At 40.4% G+C, this 5,477-nt stretch overlaps 1 protein-coding gene and 1 pseudogene across 5 annotated transcripts in view; one reads left to right on the top strand and one right to left on the bottom strand.

Moving 5' to 3' along the window:
- LOC105743039 overlaps window positions 1–1,034 on the bottom strand; it is a 14,374-nt pseudogene extending 13,340 nt beyond the window's left edge.
- Window positions 1–5,477, top strand: part of Tfcp2 (transcription factor CP2) — a 96,811-nt gene that overhangs the window by 35,713 nt on the left and 55,621 nt on the right. The window lies entirely within an intron of this gene.

Genomic DNA, 5,477 nt, shown 5'->3' with positions numbered 1-5,477 from the left:
CTGAGCTATTTGGCTGGCCTTCTGGAGAAGTCTTTATTTATTTATTTATTTTTTAATTTTGTTTTTATTTTGTGTGTGTGTGTGTGTGTGTGTGGTCAGCTCAGCCCACCAGGGGGCAGGGATGGCTGGCATGTGGTGCTGGGGGATTGAACCATGGTCCCTGTGCTTGTTCTAATTAGGTGCTTTAGACCACTGAGCCATCTCACCAGCCCCCCTGGAGAAGTCTTTAAAGGATCTTTTCACTGACTTCTTTTAAAAATATAAAATAAGCAAAGATAGGAAAATAAGCAAGTTTCCATTAAATAAGTGAAAAAATTTAAAAAAGACTTTTCCTTTCTGTGTCATTTGAAGACTAGAAATTATCGTTTTAAACAGTATTCAAATTAAGTTAAAAAAATAAAATATTTGGTAGGGAGATGGCTCAGTAAAGTGCTTACCTGGCAAGTGCAATGGCCTGAGTTCAATCCCCGGTTCCGCAAAAATAAATAAAATAAAGTTTATTAAGTTAAAAAAATGAGTTCTAAAATGTTTAACTTTCAGGGCTGGCCAAATAACTCGGCAGATTAAAGCGCCAGCAAGCAGGCTCAGGGGCTGCAGGTTCAATCCCCGGGGTGCGCTGAGAGGCGATTGAGATTGGGCTTGGTGGTGCACACCTCTTTCAAGGTCTATGTTGCTGCCAAATTTTGCATATAATTAAACTTTCAAATCTGCTAATATCTGCTAAATTCTACTCTGGATTCTAAGATGTCAGTTTCTTGCAAATTTTTCTTTGTTTCTAATATTTCTTGTGTTTCTTAGTGAGAATGTCCAATGTAAACAGTGACTGGATAAAATTTTGTTAAGCAGTCATCATTTGAGAGCATGATGTCTTCACAAGCATCTTCCAAATTCTGGAATTGTTTCTTTTTTACCTTTGTTTCTTCCTTTAGCTCTGTGATTCTACTTGTATTCCACACAAATTTATTTATCTTTTGTTGATATTTGAAAGTGACGTTGATGTCTTGTGCTGCCACCACCTTCATGGTGGCTGCCATTTTGGGACGGACTGTTGTCTTGTGTAGTAAATGGAGAATATGCTTTAGACCATAAGAACAGTGAGCTAGTAATACTTCCTATCAGAAGCTTCTATATATATGCTGGTTAATATTTTCTAATAATAAGCCAGATCCCTAGTTTCATCCAATGAAGCTTCCAAAATTTAACCAAGGAGATAGGATTGTAGCTTAGTGATAGAACATGTGCTTCCAGTCTACTAGAAACAAGCAAACGCCAAAAAATGTGAAAAGGCTCAAGACATTCACTTATTTTAAAATAATGCAATTGCTGAGCATGGTGACCCACACCTGTGATTCCAGCACTTGGGAGGCTGAGGCAGGAGGATCACTATGAATTAAAGGCCAGCCTGGGCTACATAGTGAGCTCATAGTAAGACTCTGCCCCAGTTCCATAGAATTTATTTAGAGGACAATTTTAAATGATACTTGTCAGTCCTGAGCTGAAAATTGAATTTCTTTACAGAATAGACCTAATAAGACTAATTTTCTTTTCTTTTCTTTTTCCTTTTTTTTTTTTTTTTTTTTTGGAACCAGGGATTGAACACAGGCACTCGGACTTGCCAGGCAAGCACTTATTCTATTGAGCTAGCTCCCCAGCCCCTAAGCCTAATTTTCTTTACATAGATACCATTTCCATTCATATGACTTGACTTTAGTCTGTTTGCTGATTCTTTCCTTAGGTTTTTAAATTCTTTTCAAAAAAAGAAAAAGAAAAAAAACTGTCCAAGTTTTACACTCCAGAAGCCAGTATGTGCAGGAGTCAAGTGTGCTCTTATTTGCATAGAGAAGGTCATTTCCCTTATTCAGACTTCGTTTTTGCTGTGCTGTTTTGGTTGCTCCGGATGGAACCAAGGGCTTTGTTTATGTGCTCTATTTCTGTGCTACACCTCTAGACCCTGGGCTTTGTTTTTAGTGAACTCTAGTATCTGTGATTTGGGCAGCAACATCACACTGTCTCACTGAATTAGAATGGGAAGGATGGGTTGGCTGGGGACAGAGCTCAGGGGTGCAGGGCTTGCCTCATAGGTGGGTGGCCCTGAATTCATCCCCAGGACTCGGGGGAGGCGTCTCATCCCTTTATGTTCCAGCCTACTAGGATTACTTAACCTTTTATTCTGCAAGATAATTGCTTTCCCATCCCATCCTTTCCCATTCTTGTCGTTTATACAGTTTGATGATTTTTTCCTGTGGTTGTCCCAGACCTGTGACATACCCCTAAAACTTCCAGATTTATTTATTTTCGGAACTGGAGATTGAACTCAGGCCCTTGCACGTGTCAGGGAAGCGCTTATTCTACTGAGCCATCTCCCCGGCCCCTCCAGATTTATTTCTACACTTTAAGTACAATTGACTACCTACATGTGAAGCAACTTAACTATTACAAAATATATATTTTTTCTAGTTTGGATAAGGATATCAGGAGATGCTTTATGCATTGCTGAAATTCAAATTTATTATTGCCTATAGCATTTTTAGAGTAAACCATATAATAGCAGGGAAATGGTATTAATTTTTTTTTGGTGGAACTGGGGGTTGAAGTCAGGCACTTGCACTTGCCAGGCAAGCGCTTATTCTACTGAGCTAATCTCAGGATAGCTCAGGTGTGTGGGATTACAGGTGTGCACCACCATGCCCATACTCATTTGCCATGGCATGTGAAACTGGGGATTGAACCCTGGTCCCTTCACTTGCCAAAGCAGGCACTTAGTCTGCTGTGCTATGTCACCGGCCCTCAAGATGAATTTTTGGACAGAAACCCTAGAAGCAACCAGACATAGTGTGGTGCATGCTTGTAATCCCATTTACTTGGATGGTTGAGGCAGGAAGATTGCATATTGGAGTGAGGACTGGGCAATTGCAGAGATCCTGTCTCAAAACAACAGAAATAAAAAGGTTCAGGGTAGAGCTTAATGGTAAGAACATTTGCCTCCCATATGTGAAGCCTAGGATTTAATCCCTGCTACTCTCCCTGGCCCTTACACATAGGAAAGGAGGAAGGAAGAAAGGAACTGAGACATTTTTCTGTCTTTCAATTCGTAATTACAGCAAAGAGTGGACCTGTGCCTGTCTTCCTTTTCTACAGGTCTCAGCACATTCATCACCATTTTTATTCCCCTGCCTCCATCCCTTTCTTTCTTTCAATGCTGGGGATTGAAGCCAGGGTCTTTGGATTGAGGTATATCCCAGGCCCTTTTGTTTTATTTTTTACCCTGAGACAGAGTCTCGCAGAGTTTCCCAGGCCAGCTTTGAACTTAAGATCCTCCTGCCCCAGACTCCTAAGGACAGATCAGCTTGTTGGCCCCATGCCTGGTTTCTGTCCTGTCTCATTACCTCCCTTTCCCCCTTTATCATGAGTAATGTGAGATACTGTGAGATGCCAGAATTACATTTGTTTACCAGCTCATGGGCTCAGGTTCTGTCTCCTGTGCTGTGTGCAGCTCTTCCTTGAGCCCAAGGGCTACAGTGGCCATGCTCTGTGTTTTTCCTGTCTGACTTGGTTTCTGTCTTTTTGGGGGGGATGCACATGCGTGTGCACTTGTGTGGGTGTGAATGATTGACCTAGAGCCTCTGTGGTGAGCTACATCTTCAGCACTTTTTATTTTGAAGCAGGGTCTTCTTAAGTCACTAAACTGGCTAGACTGTTGGATACTGACTTGAGGTTTCCCCACTTATCACTATTTACTCATTCTATTTATTACTAGTACTTTCTGGGTGATAAAGCACTGTGGACCTTAAAAACCATATGTGCTGATTTTTATTTTTTTTTAATTTGTGTGTGTGTGTGTGTGTGTGTGTGTGTGTGTGTGTGTGTGGCCAGCTCAGCCCACCAGGGGGCGGGGCTGGCTGGCATGTGGTGCTGGGGGATTGAACCGCTGTCCCTTTGTTTTTGCTAAGCTTGTTCTAAGTAGGTGCTTTAGACCACTGCGCCATCTCACCAGCCCTGATTTTTAGTTAAATGAGATTTTTCAGTAGTAATTTTTAAAATTATTATTATTACACAGGATACCTGTCTACAAGATAAACTAAGTTTTGTGTTTACTGGGTAGTTAGAAAGTCTCACTGGCTTTGTGTTAAAACTCTGGACATATCTCTTTAGATCTCCTTTCTGATCTGGCTTTATATCTTTCCTACAAATCCCAAGAAATTAGGCTACTTTCTTCCATTAAACAAAACTACAGCAAAATTATTGCTGTAACAAGCCCATAACAAAATTATTCTATTATAACATTATATAATTATAAGGCTTTAAAGTTCTGTTTATCTGTTTATTTATTATTTTTTTTAAAGACATGGTCTCACTGTGTGCCTGGACTGGCTCTAAACTCCTGAGCTCAGATAGTCCTTGGGCCTCAGCTTCCCAGGTGGCTGACAGCCTTTGCACTAAGCTACATCTCCAGCCCTCCCCCACCTTTTTTCTGTTTGTTTTCATGTTTAATTTTAAGACATGGTCTCACTGCCTTTATCTAGCACTCTTCCAAAGGGACGGGGGTTTTTTGGTCTTATTTTTACTATTTTCTTTTTTAGTACCAGGGATCGAACTCTGGGCCTTGTGCTTGCTAGGCAGGCACTGCACCACTAAGCTACATCCCCGACCCTACCCAGCACTCTTAAGCACCACTGCACTAGCTTAGTTAGCCTGGGTTTTTGTTTTTTGAGGCAGTATCTTGCAATGTAGTCCGGGATAGTCTTGATCTGGCTATGTTGCTCAGGCTGGCCTGAAACTTGAAATTTTTGTCTGTTTCCTAAATGCTGGTATTACAAGCATGTGTCATCATGCCTGGCTAGTTTAATTTTTTGGTACTGGGAATTGAACTCAGGACCTTGCACTTGCCAGGCAGGTGCTGTGCTGCTGAGCGCCCTTCCCTTGTCCCTGTTTGTTTGTTTATTTATTTATTTATTTATTTATTTTTTGCAGAACTGGGGATTGAACTCAGGTCCTTGAGCTTGCCAGGGAAGCACCCTTGTCCCTGTTAAAGGTCTGAATTTGCTTTAACTTTGATTCTAGAATCTTAGTGCCATTAACATAAAATAAGTTTTTTGATGAGTTGAGCAAAGGACATTGATTTTATAGACAGGAAAGAGCTGTAGAAGGTTTAAACAAATAAGCTAAAGCAGATTCAGAAGGAAGGTAATGAAAGGAGACAGAATGATATGAAAATAACTGATGAGTTAATATCTGGTTACTTAACATTACCTTTTTTGTGAAAGGACTAAGACAGAGAAATTCATTGTCATGACAATTACATCTGGCCGATTTGTGAAATTGACTATACTCTTAGTCCTCATTTCAAAGAAGAAATGATGAACAGTTTCAATTTGGTAATTTTAGACCATAATGTGTTTTGAATTATAGTCCAGACTGTTGGAGTCTGGTATAGGACCTAGTACAAGAGATTTGTCTAATACAATAGCTTAATATAT

This window comes from Octodon degus, unplaced genomic scaffold (genome assembly GCF_000260255.1).
Source record: "Octodon degus isolate 3935 unplaced genomic scaffold, OctDeg1.0 scaffold00093, whole genome shotgun sequence".
In the NCBI taxonomy this organism is placed as follows: Eukaryota; Metazoa; Chordata; class Mammalia; order Rodentia; family Octodontidae; genus Octodon; species Octodon degus.
Note: the sequence above shows the minus strand (reverse complement) of the source record. Positions and strands in the feature narration are given on the sequence as shown.